The following is a 12,614-nucleotide window of genomic DNA, read 5'->3' as shown; positions in this document are numbered from 1 at the left end:
GTGGAAATGTCCACCCCGAAGAAACCATTCATGAACCTTACACACCAAGAAAGAACTGCCCTCAATGAATTACAAAATGATGATTCCATTGTCATAAAGCCCGCAGACAAAGGCGGAGGGATAGTAGTGCTAGACAAATCAGCATACCAGACGGAGTGTCTACGACTACTAGCGGACCCCAATAATTACCGTAAACTACCGGTTGATCCTACTGAGGACCTGAGAAGAGAGATAATATCCCTGAGCAGGGCCGGCTCTAGGCTCATGGTGGCCCTGTGCAGGGAGCGTAGGTGGTGGCCCCAGAAGAGGGAGTCCTGGCGGGGCGGAGCTCAGGAAGGTGTTTTAATAATACGTCCAGAAAAGTCGTTAGATGACCAGTACCTGCGGCTGCTCCTACCCTTCCGAATTCGTCTCAGAACGATACAATTTAGGAGGAGGGCATTGTGACACACGACATGAGGGACTGGGCGCACAGACAGCTGCAGTGCCAGGGCCATGACAGGGGCACCGGACCCCCACAAAAATGCAGGAGGCCTGAGCCTGCAATGGGAGGGGGTTATTGTTAAACAAATAGGCATGTTCATTAAAAAAATAATCATATCTACAACTACAGGGGGTACAATGAGGTCAGATCACATGCTGCTGGTAGCCCTGTGAGTGGAGATGGGGCGGGGAAGACTCACCCATCTCGTCCTCATAGCTGCCAAGGTTTCAGATTGCCATACGTGACATTTTCATAATTTCAGTGTAATTATGAGTGACATTTCAATGACTATGAGGGACACTTTCTTGCGGGCAAAATTAAGCAATGAAGACGATCAACACATGTAAATATCAGAAATAACACCACAAAGAGCGTTCCAATCAAAACACGTCAGTCTTTTGAATAAACTACTACGGTAACTATATCTCACAATGCAAGCTTTCCTCTGTGTGTGACCACGACGCTTTCGCTCTCTCTAGCCCTCTCCTCTCTATCCTTTTATCCCTCTCCTGTCTCTTTTTATCCCTCTCCCCTCTGTCTCTTTTTATCCCTCTCCTCTCTCTCACTCCCTCTCTATCCCTCTCCTCTGTTATTATCCCTCTCCCCCTCTCGCACGCACTCTCTCTCTATCCCTCTCCTCTCTAACCTTTTATCCCTCTCCTCTCTGTCTCTTTGTATCCCTCTCCCCCTCTCGCACGCTCTCTCTATCCCTCTCCTCTCTAACCTTTTATCCCTCTCCTCTCTGTCTCTTTGTATCCCTCTCCCCCTCTCGCACGCTCTCTCTCTCCTTTCTATCCTTTTATCCCTCTCCCCTCTCTGTCTCTTTTTATCCCTCTCCCCTCTCTGTCTCTTTGTATCCCTCTCCTCTCTCACGCGCTCAATCTCTAGCCCTCTCCTCTCTGTCATTATCCCTCTCCCCCTCTCGCACCAGGCTGCACTGTTTGTTTTGATATGAAAACATTAATTTGGAGTCATTTGTTCTCGATAGAGGCCATACCCGTCATGAAAAATGAAAACATTTTTGGCAAACAGCTACGCATCTGCTCTCACTCAGCCTTACCTTGTGCAGTCTAAGTTGCTGCTCCAAAAATCCCAGCAACACTCTGTACTAGCCACTTCTCTTGGGCCTACCTTCCTTCCACAGAGCAAGGCACCTGCTCCGGTCTTTTTTTTTACTGGACTTATTGCGCACTTTTAATTGTTGCGCTGCAAATGTGCATGACTGACATTAGTGGTCCTGCTCTTTGCTTCTCTGAGGGTCACTGTTGTCTCGACTTTACTCAATTTTTTTAATGCTCATCTGTATACATGACAGAAATTAGGGCCCATTATGACTGCGGAGACCTGTACAGCTGCGATGAGAAGCAGCCTCACTCTGCCTGTACCTCGTCCCGCTCTCGTCACAGTCAGACACGGGCTCCAGCACTCTCCCTCGACCGGCCCTCCAGCGCCTCGGAAATAATTATTTACTGGCTGGCAGGGGGCAGCCATAGATATTTTAGCCTCACTGCAACAGGCAGAAGAAGGTGCAATCCGATCTGTAGTGCTGCCAGCCAGCCGAGCACCATGATTCCGGTGGCACGGCTGCCTGCAAACCAGTGAGCTCTGCAGCCAGCCTCTACCTCAGTCCCAGTTGGTTCCCTCAAAACCCTGGCAGCAGGACGTGACCTTAGGTCCCCACTCCCCCCTTCCGGCGCTATGGCCAAGTTGTAACACGTGACGCAGCTCCTCCCCATGCCGTGCCTCCCCTCCCCAGTTCCAAACTTCATGGCACTTTGTCTCTGCTCATAGTGCCTGTGTGTGTCCCTAGGTTTTGCGCAAAAATGAACCCCCTTTACACTTTCGGCCTTTCTAGCTGCTCCACGGCCGCGGAGGGGCCCCTCGGAGCCAGAGGCCGCCAAATCCTGCCACCAGGGGGCCGCCAGTGCCACGATGTATCAGATCCTTCCGATCCGATCCTCGTCGTGGCGGCCCCTGGGGTGTGGCGGCCCTGTGCAGGTGCACAGTTTGCACATGCCTAGGGCCGGCCCTGTGTCCATGAGTTCGAAGAAAAGTACATCATCTGTGACACCAACCCATACAGTTCCAACATCCTGCTATGGAGGCTGTACACTGATGATGTGCTGACAATCTGGAAGGGCTCTGAGGAAACATTGATGTCGTTCTTCAACTGGATCAACACATGTGACGACCATCTGAAGTTCACATGTGTGAAAGACCCAAAAACTCTGGTCTTCTTAGACCTAACAATAACTAAAGAGAATGGGAAACTAACAACCGTGACTCACCATAAGCCCACTGCTAAAAACAATGTATTACGGTTTGAAAGCTTTCATCCCCGACCACTACGGGAAAATCTGCCCTATGGGCAGTACCTACGCATTCGCAGAAATTGCAGCGAGCTGGACGATTACAAAAGACCAGCTCAAGACTTAACCACTAAACTACGAGAACGTGGTTACCCTGAAAAGATACTGAGTAAAAGCCAGAAACGGGCTCGAAACCAGCCAAGATCAGCTCTCCTGGAAAATCAAAACAGAGAAATGGAAGAAGTCCCTCTAACATGTGTTACGACATACAACACAATCTCTAACGATGTCAGTAGGATAATAGGCAAACATTGGGGCATACTAAACACAGGAAACCTCAGATGGAATAAACCCTTATTCTCATATAAGAGAGCACGCAGTATCAAGGATGCAGTGGTCAATACCAGACCCAGAATGATAGTGAAGGAGCAAGAATCAGTTCTTAACAAATGGGGCTTGCCCAAAGCCACAGGCCACTACAAGTGTGGAAGCTGCTGCGTATGCCCCTTTACAAATAACACCAAAACTTTACAACTGGAATCCAACAAAACTTGGACTATCAGAGGGCTTACTAACTGCAACAGTGAGAACGTAGTGTATAGAGTGACTTGTCCTTGTAACCTACACTATGTAGGGATGACGAGCAGGAAAATCAAGATACGCATCGGAGAACATAGGAGTAATATCCGTTGCAAAAAATCCAACACTAAACTCACGGAACATTTTTTATCAAAAGGGCACACAGCGGATGACATACAATGGACTGTCATCGAACAAATCAAACCAGTCGCCAATCTGAACCAACGGCTCTTTGAAAAAGAGCAGAGATGGGTGTACAGACTGTCAACACACAAAAATGGGTTGAATGATAATATCCCGTGGCACACTGTAATGTAACAACAGTCCTGATTCTCTAACTATGTCTATCCTTGATTGGAGCTATATGAGTAACCCTATTTGCATGAGAACATTCCAATGCAACGGAGTCAATCTGCAGTCCCTTAACTAAACAAAATCGATGAATCTCTAAAGATGCGATCAGGGAGTCATACAGCCATATGCTATAAACACAAGTCATTTTTTTGCGGATTTTTGGAACGCCCTCGAAAAACGCTCCGATTGGTTTGGGAGACGATGACACACATAGTCCCGCCCCAACCAGGAAATGCCGAACTTCCCGCTCTGCCAAATGCAAGCTGGTTTCCTTGGTAACCATTCCAACATGAGTCACTCCAATGTAGACTTTTGATTGGAATATCAACAAACACGCCCTCCTCAAGCAATCCGACTGGTTCAGGAGACGATGACACACTCAGTCCCGCCCTAACCAGGAAGTGCCGAACATAGTACTTTACCGGCACAAACGAAGCACCGATCATAACTTCGGGACTTCGCGCACGGGAACCGAGTAGGTTTACCGAGGGATGATCGCTTTTAAAAAGTAAGTACGGTTCCGTGATCTATGGGCATGGCGTGGTGTCAATACACCGGTTCCGAGTTCTTCCGACTCGGATAAGCACGCCTACAATCTATGGGATCCCAATGTACTCATGCTTAGTTTCTAAATGATGTAGGTGACGGAGAATCGCCGTCTTGGTTCATCCGAAGCCCAGGAAGCGACAAAAACCGCTTTAAGTGTAAGCAAAATATTAATGTACATTATGTTTTCACTCACCAAAAATAACCAGCTAAACAAATGACTAGCCTGCCTGTTCAGTTTAAAGACACTTGACGATTTCACTCCCGGCACAGATATGATGCATGAATGGCGAATTTACTAGCAGCTCACCATGTCTTTTCAGTGACGATCACTCACTAGTCCGACCAACTTCGAACACTTAGTACCTCACAGACAATGTCTCCCATACAAGGTACAAATTTTTAGCGCAATTGTTATTTTTAAATCCACTTCGAATTAAGACTGCCTATATGACAATTAATATAGACAGCTATCCGATAGGGTGACCACAGCAAGCACTCTAAATGTTTTGTGTATCCCTGTTAAGTCTCCCCAAAGCACGTATTCCCAATCCCGTTTCCTTTTGTCTTTCCTTTCCACAGGTTTTTTCCTGAATTCAGGATTGAACACACTTTTTACACTCAGACCCATATTTGTGGTCTGCAAATTACATGTGGGCAGGGCGCGCCTTAGCGTGTGCGTACCGCCCCTTGTAAAGTACACGGTCCTGACGAAAAACCAAAGAATTTTATATATTGGTTGAAACATGTAGATCTAGTTTATTTTCTAAATTCTTTCACATAGCACACTTGGCTATTTTTAATTTAAAAAAAATTTAATACATCACACTTCTCGAGGCACCAAAGCCTTCCTAGTTGGGCAAAGGTGCCACAATGGTTTCATCTAGGGTTCAGATGCTCAGGAATAAAGTCTTGAACGGAGTAGTACTGGCCCTTTTTAACATACCTTCACAATTTTTTTAGCACATATAAAAAAGAAACATTATCCCGCTCCACTGTAGTCAGGTGTCGTAGCACACCCTATAGGCACTCGGCCTATGGGGTGGGACCCCAATGATGAAGCATGTCACCAACCAGGTTGGTGAGTGAGGGGTCTTCTTAAAGGACTACTACTGTCCAGTTAATGGATTTGGGGCATTTTGTGCTTACCTAGCCATACCCTATAGAAGAGAGCAAATTGCTTTATTCTTCTTATTCAGGAGGGTACTCCTTCAGTGTTGTTATTTATGATTATAAAGTCCCTCAAAGTGTGTCACCCATTGTTCCGGGAGTATGTTGGTTCCAATCACTGGGGAACTGGTGTCCTGGAAGCATGGCCTATTAATTATCCTCCAGAATTCCGTAAAGTCCCTTTTCTCCCCAGCCTCCCTCAAGTCGGCCCACACTTCAGCTTGAAGGGCAACCTTTCTCTGTTTTAACACGGTTTTATAGGTCTGTCTAAAAAAGGCCACTTTTAGTTTATCCGGCGGGTTGGCTTTAAGACTAGATTTTAAATCTCTTAGTGCACGAGAGCAGTTAGTATCAAACCATCTTGGCTGAGTTATGATTTTCCTGGGACCTTTTGCCTTCATTAATTCTTCAACCAAGTTGGTTATAGACCCAAACGCCATGACCAGGGAGCGCCCCTCTATCAGTGGATCTAGGCATTCTTCGATCTGACTTTTCCCCTTTGCTATTAATGATTTATAGAATGCCTGAGCATCGATTTTCGACCACCTAAGCCGTCTCCCCTGATCAGTTGCCCTCAGGACAGTATCTACTTGTTTGCTCCTCTTGGGACAGCCTCCAAACATGAGTTCCAGGACTAAAGGGTTATGGTCACTGAAAGTGCTCCAATCAATCCTCACCCCAGTAATCCAGTTTTTTGCAAAACTGGATACTACGATATAGTCTATAAAGGAGGAGCATCCTCTTCCTTTGAAAGTTGGGGTAAGGGACCCCTCTTTTCCCGGGACAACCAAGTCAATAGTGTGTGCTAGAGCATGTGTGCCTAGTGATTTTCTGAGTGCTAACCCCTCAGAATTATGTTCGAAGTGTGGGCCAGTCTCAATCGGGCAGGAAGACCAATCAGTAGTTACTGGGAGCAAGTTTGGGCATAGATGACAATTAAAATCACCCATCAATATTACAATTGGTTCTGCCGCCCCTTTCCTACATTCTTGCTCCTGATTGAGTCTATAATCTAGTTCCTGGAGTACAACATTTGTTCCTTTTACCGGCCCTGTGTTGTAGTTATTAAATATCAACAACCTCAAACCATTCCCTGAAAATTTTGCCGCCTGGAGAGTATGCGATGTCCAGGATGGGAGTGTCCAGACTCCTTCTAGATTTAAGTCTATATATAATGCTAGCCCTCCCATTGCCCTTCCCGATCTAGCTACTTGTGCTGGTACAAAGAAACATTTGTAGCCCGGTATTTGGAAGGCGGTGCTATCAATCACCCAGGTCTCCTGGAAGCTTATTATTTGGAACACACTTAATTGATTCCGCCAGTCTATGTTGTCAAATTTCCCCGCTAAGCCTGCTACGTTCCAGGACATTATTTTTAGCCCTCCCACAGAGCGTTGTGCGACCTGTGCTCCCAAATTATCTAAAATGGGTCCATCCCTCATTAGTGACATTCCCCATTGTTTCCCCTGACCTTGCAGTAGTTGGAGTTCTTCGGTCCCCCACTGCTGATAATCCCCTAATACTCCCTGAAAGATAGGTTCAACACCCTCCTCCTCTGCTGTGTGATCTTGGGGATCCCCTGACCTGTTTAGCCAGTCATTTTCATCGAGGGACAATATGGGGCTGAATCTATTTGTCCATTCTGCCAAACCCCGCTCTTTATTTTATTTTTATTTTATTTTAATTTCTTCTATAGCGCTGGAATCAATCCCGTAAGGGTATCTCCGCGCTGAGCCAGCTATAGAATTTTCAGTCAGTGCGTCTGGGGAATTAGGTGGACAGGAATGCTTCTTGATAAAGAAGGGTTTTTAATGTTTTCCTAAAAGGTAGGTAGTTAGTGGTGGATCTAACATCAGGGGGCAATTTGTTCCATAAGGCAGGTCCAACCGAGGAGAAGGCACGGTCTCCTTGTCTGGATTTCTTTGTGACCGGAGGTTTTAAAAGGGCTTGGTTGCTTGAACGAAGGGACCTGCTGGGCTGGTATAGCACCAGGGATTGAGACAGGTATTTAGGGCCTACACCATAGATACATCTATGGACCGTGCAGCAGATCTTAAAATCGATACGCTGTCGGATAGGGAGCCAATGAAGTTCCTTCAGCAAGGGTTTAGAGGGGGTCCTAGCTGGTGCGCCCATGACCAGTCTTGCTGCCGTGTTCTGGACCACCTGCAAGCGACCTACTGCATCAGCATTCGCTAGTGTCAGCAGGCCGTTGCAGTAGTCCAGACGGCTGGTCACTAGTGCCTGCACAAGTGTCTTTCTGTAGGTGGCAGGGAGATACGGAAAGACGCGTCTAAGTAGGCCAATAGTGTAGAAGCACAATCCTGCAATGTAATTGGTGTGCTCCTTCAGGGTTAGCTTTTGGTCCAACTTCACCCCTAGATTTTTTACATGATCTTTCGATGTAGGTGCAGGGCCAAGATCAATTGGCCACCAATCGGGGGACCAGAGGATACTTGCTTTACCAAAGAGCATGACCTCGGTTTTTATGACATTGCATTGGAGGCAATTCGTCGCCATCCAACGTGACACCGCTCTCATACCCTCGGCAAAGTTCTCCTTGACTTTAGAGTCAAGGGAATTAAAAGGGTAGAGGAGCTGGGTGTCGTCAGCGTAGGAAATCGGTGTGAACCCATACTTCCGCACAATCTCAGCAAGGGGAGCCACATATACATTGAACAATGTAGGGCTAAGACATGAGCCCTGTGGCACCCCCTTCGTGAGCCCCCTAGAGATGGAACGGAAGGGGCCCAGGCTGACAGATTGTGATCTCCCGGAAAGGAAACTCTCCAACCATGATAGTGCTGAGCCTCCGATTCCTACTCCTTGCAGACGGCTGAGAAGGATGTTATGAGCCACAGTATCGAAAGCTGCAGACAGGTCCAGCAGCACTAGAATCATGGAGCCACCTCTATCCTGTGACATTTTGATCTGATCCGTCACAGAAAGAAGGGCTGACTCAGTGCTGTGGTTGGGCCTGAACCCAGATTGTGATTGGTCCAGGCCCCCTGTCGCTTCGATAAAGCTGGAAAGAGTGGTGTTTACATGTTTCTCTGCCAGTTTGCTGATGTAAGGAAGGAGAGAAATCGGACGGAGGTTGGAGAGTTCGGACCAGGGCAAGGTGGAATTTTTTCGTATGGGGTTCACCACCGCTTCCTTCCAGGCTGATGGGAGCAAGCCCTCAGCATAGGAGAGATTAAGTAGTTTCTGGATGGGAGGTCCTACTATGTCAATAAGAGGGGAGATGAGTTTGGCAGGCAGCAAGTCAGTGGGGGAGCCAGTCTTTACTTGGTTAATAAGTTTGGTCAGGCCCTCAAAAGTTATTTCTGGGATTGCCAGAAGAGTTGTTGCAGGGGTCAGCATAGAGGACATTTCAGGGGCCTTCTTTCCCAAAGGATCTGAAACGGCCGTGATCTTTTTGTATATCCCCTCTATTTTGTGCTCAAAAAACTGAGATATATCGTCGCACAAGGCCTGGGTGAAAATATCTGGGCTCTCACACACCTCAGGATTAGTGAAGGTCTGAATGATTTTAAAAAGCTCTCTTGTTGAGTTACCTGCCTCTTCAATTTGGGTTGTAAGGCCTACTTTCCTGGCCCTTTTTATATTTTTATAGTAGGAGGTCATTACTTCCAGATACCGAGACTTATCTTCTTCCTTGCCTGTTCGTCTCCAAAGTTTCTCTAATTTTCTGCATCCCTGCTTTTCGGTTTTTAGGGTCTCGGTGTACCAGGCTTCCCTTTTGGCCATGGTGGGTTTTTTTACATTTTTCTGAGGGGCAAGAGTGTCAATAGCCATCATCAGAGTAGAGTTGAACTTGGAGAGAGCAGTGTCGATGTTGTCAGAATTGGAGAGAGTTGGCTGTTCCCATATTTGCATAAGTTTAGCAGGAGTTATTTTATGCCAGGGTCTGCGTTTAATGTGCTGAGAGTGCGGGCGAATCATGGGATTGGTTAGATGGGCAAAAGAGAAATTGATCAGTTTGTGGTCAGACCAAAAGATGTGTTTAGGGGAGTAACAGTGAACATTCGGATGAGAAGTAAGAATCAAATCCAAGATATGACCACCTGAGTGCAACCAGACCTTCCAGAGTGTGGTTCCTTGCCCTGGTCATGTCTGGCGCCCTTCCCATTCTGCCAAAAGTGTCCTTTGGATTATGTGTGACACACTGTATTGGGTAAAAATATCCTAGTGACAATGGTCGTATGGTGCTGGTCTGGTTCATATTACCATTTTTCAATATATATTCCACTAGGCTAGTGTTCCTGAAATTCACAATAATACAATTGCCCGCCATGTCTTTACTCCTACTGCCTATCCAGTTTACTCTTCTGACATGGAGAATCTCCCCGCTTTCCTTGCCGGGCAAAGGCCTGTTCAGATTTAACCAATTAATTATCTTATTTTTTAGTTCTGTATGCGACTCTTTCTGCTCTGGCTTAAGTTCTGGTACACCCACTAGAACAAATACGTAGGGGCACGCTTCAGGGGGTACGTTTATGTTTGGTAAGGAGTTGGTAGCTCTTCCATATGTTTCTCGGCGTGTATTATGTGTCTCTGGCAATCTAAGAGTTATGGGGTTCCTATTTTGTGTTTGCAACGTGGTAGTTTGGATTTGGCCCTGATCTGAGCCGTTATTCCCTACTTTCTGCTTATTACCCAACTCCGCCTGCATTGGGAGATTTAGAGGGGGATAAGCTTGTTCAATTGTGCATTGTTCATTGCTAACACAGTTATTATTAGTGGGGCACTGCGGGTCTGGAATAGTGTTTGATGGAGCAGGATTAGCAAGTGAGTTATTATTTGTAGTGGAGCCCTTTGTCCTTCCCTGCTTATTCAGTTTGTTTGTAATTTTGTCTAGCCTACTGATTAATGATTTAATCTGGCTTACAATGAAAAGTTCCAGATGTTTTTGAAGATCTATTATTACTTGAGCCATCCACCCTGGTGGGGCTGGCTGGTATGTCGCTTCTACTTCAGTAACTTCATCCTCAGTATCTTTTGTTCTGGGCATTAAGGCACTTGGTTTTACTTTCCAAGAGTAACACTTCTTGAGCCCCGCTCTTCTAATTCTACTGCTCGGGATTTTATTGTCTGCCACGGCTGTTACCTCCTCTATGTCCTCTACCGGCTGGGCGCAAGGAATATCCTCAGCTGAAATTTCCAAAGTGACAAGTAGGGGAACAACTGATGTTTCATTGTCAGTGGCCTGTGGGGGGGTGGATAAAACAGTTGTTGGCGTTAGGGAATAACGTCTCTCAGTACGCTTGATCTCCCCGGAGACTATGCCAATAACTTTCCTCAGCATAAGGTCAATTGCGGTGGGTTGAGCTTTTAGAGCTTTTTGAGATAGTGATACATTAGGCTCAAGCACTGTTATGCAAGGTGTGAGGGGGATATGAGCTTGGCCCTTAGTAGAGCGAGTTTTCACTTTGATGGCCATTATAGAAGAAAGCAAACTAGTGGGCCTCACTATCACATTTATATCCTTAGAGCTCACCCGAGGAATTGAGAGTGCCTCCTCCCACAATTAAAAAGAGCTTACAAAGTAGCGCCCTCTTCCCGCCTTTACAAGTGAGCTACAAGTCAATAACCCACCGCCATAGTCCAGTGTCTGTTATCAGCCGAATACTCATACTGTCTGGATACTGCTGGGTACAAAAGATATACTTGATGAAGAACCCAAGGGGGGTAGCCCAGCCCGGCCTCCTCTGGCCACTGATGGCCACAGATGGTCTCGCCCTTGTCCCGGGCTTCTCCCGGCGCTGCCCGCACGCGAGCCTGCAAGGCGGGGGTTGTGCTGCGTCTTATGCGCCTCCTGGCGTGAGAAAAGCGGGCGGCGGCGGCTTCCGCCGCTGAGCAGGCTGGGGATTGTAGTGTTTGTTCCAGGTCCCCCTCCACACAGCGGCCGCTAGAGATTGGAGGTGTGGCGGCGGGAGGGAGAAAAGCAGGCAGCGGAGCTGACGATCAGGGAGGGCAGAGTGCAGTGGCCCACAAGGTTATGCCCCCAAGGAGAGATGTTGCCCGCTCCACCGGGGCTGTGCTGCTCACATTTTAGGTATTTTACTGTACATTATGCCATTGTAATTGGCTTGTGTTGCATAAATGTTTGTAAGTGTATCAATGAACTGGGGGCATAGTTACAAGAAGTTAACACTGCCATAGCCTCAATTTTTTGACGTTATGGCGGCTATTTTTTTATCGCCTTATTTACAAGTTCCTGCTAACTTGAGTTAGCTGCACTTTTCCGGCGAAAACGTGAATTTTAAAGATTGCCACTTCTGTTAGCGAGAGTCAACGAAAATGAGATGCACGATGGGCATTCCTGTGAAAAAACTGCTGCTAACCCCACTTCACGATATTTACAAGGAATTCCTTGTATGGTGCAAAACCCCCAAAACTGCCTCTGAGTTCAGTTAGTGGCAGTTTTTTAAGACCAGAAAATAGCTGGTCTTAAAATTGGTGCTAACACTTGGGGCCTCAGAGGTTTTGGTGCTGAACAGCACAGCAAAGAATATTGCTGGGCTACCCTGCGCCAAATCAAAAGCTCAGTAATACGCCCCACAATAAGAAAGGGCGCAGTACAGGGCCTCATTCATAAAAAGTGTTGCATCACTGCAACAAAACAGCGTTGGCACACCTTTTACCACACCCTCCTTGCGACACCATAGATACGCCGTATGTACTATGCGGTGCTCCATGTCGCAAGAATTTATAGATATGTCAATATTCCTGATGTATCTGTCGGCGTGAAAGTCACGTATTGCTGCAAGTTATTGCAAGCTCGAAACGGAGCGGCTGCTCGTCCCGTGTTTCTCTGACGACTAAATCGGTTTCAAGACGTATCCTGACACCTACTGCGTAGTGTTTGGGAAACGTTACTACAGTGCAATCTCAGTGCATGTTCGTGACAGAGCGGCGGCTCATTCTGAAGAACCCTGACTGACCCATGCAGTCCATATTTGATACCTGACACCAACCTCTGGGTGCGTAGGTGTTTTATTGACGCTACTCCCTCCCTGCACGCCTGACCTAGAGCGGCAGATCGTCCAAGGAATCCCGACCGCCTTATGCGGTCTCAAAGTGGTACCTGACACCGACTTTGCTGTGCTCAGTTGCTGTTACTCCACTCAGATGGAGCGGCTACCCGTCCGACCCTTTAGACGACCACG

Source organism: Lissotriton helveticus, chromosome 3_1 (genome assembly GCF_964261635.1).
Source record: "Lissotriton helveticus chromosome 3_1, aLisHel1.1, whole genome shotgun sequence".
NCBI classification, from domain to species: Eukaryota; Metazoa; Chordata; class Amphibia; order Caudata; family Salamandridae; genus Lissotriton; species Lissotriton helveticus.
The sequence above is the reverse complement of the archived record's forward strand: the minus strand, read 5'-3'. Positions refer to the sequence as shown.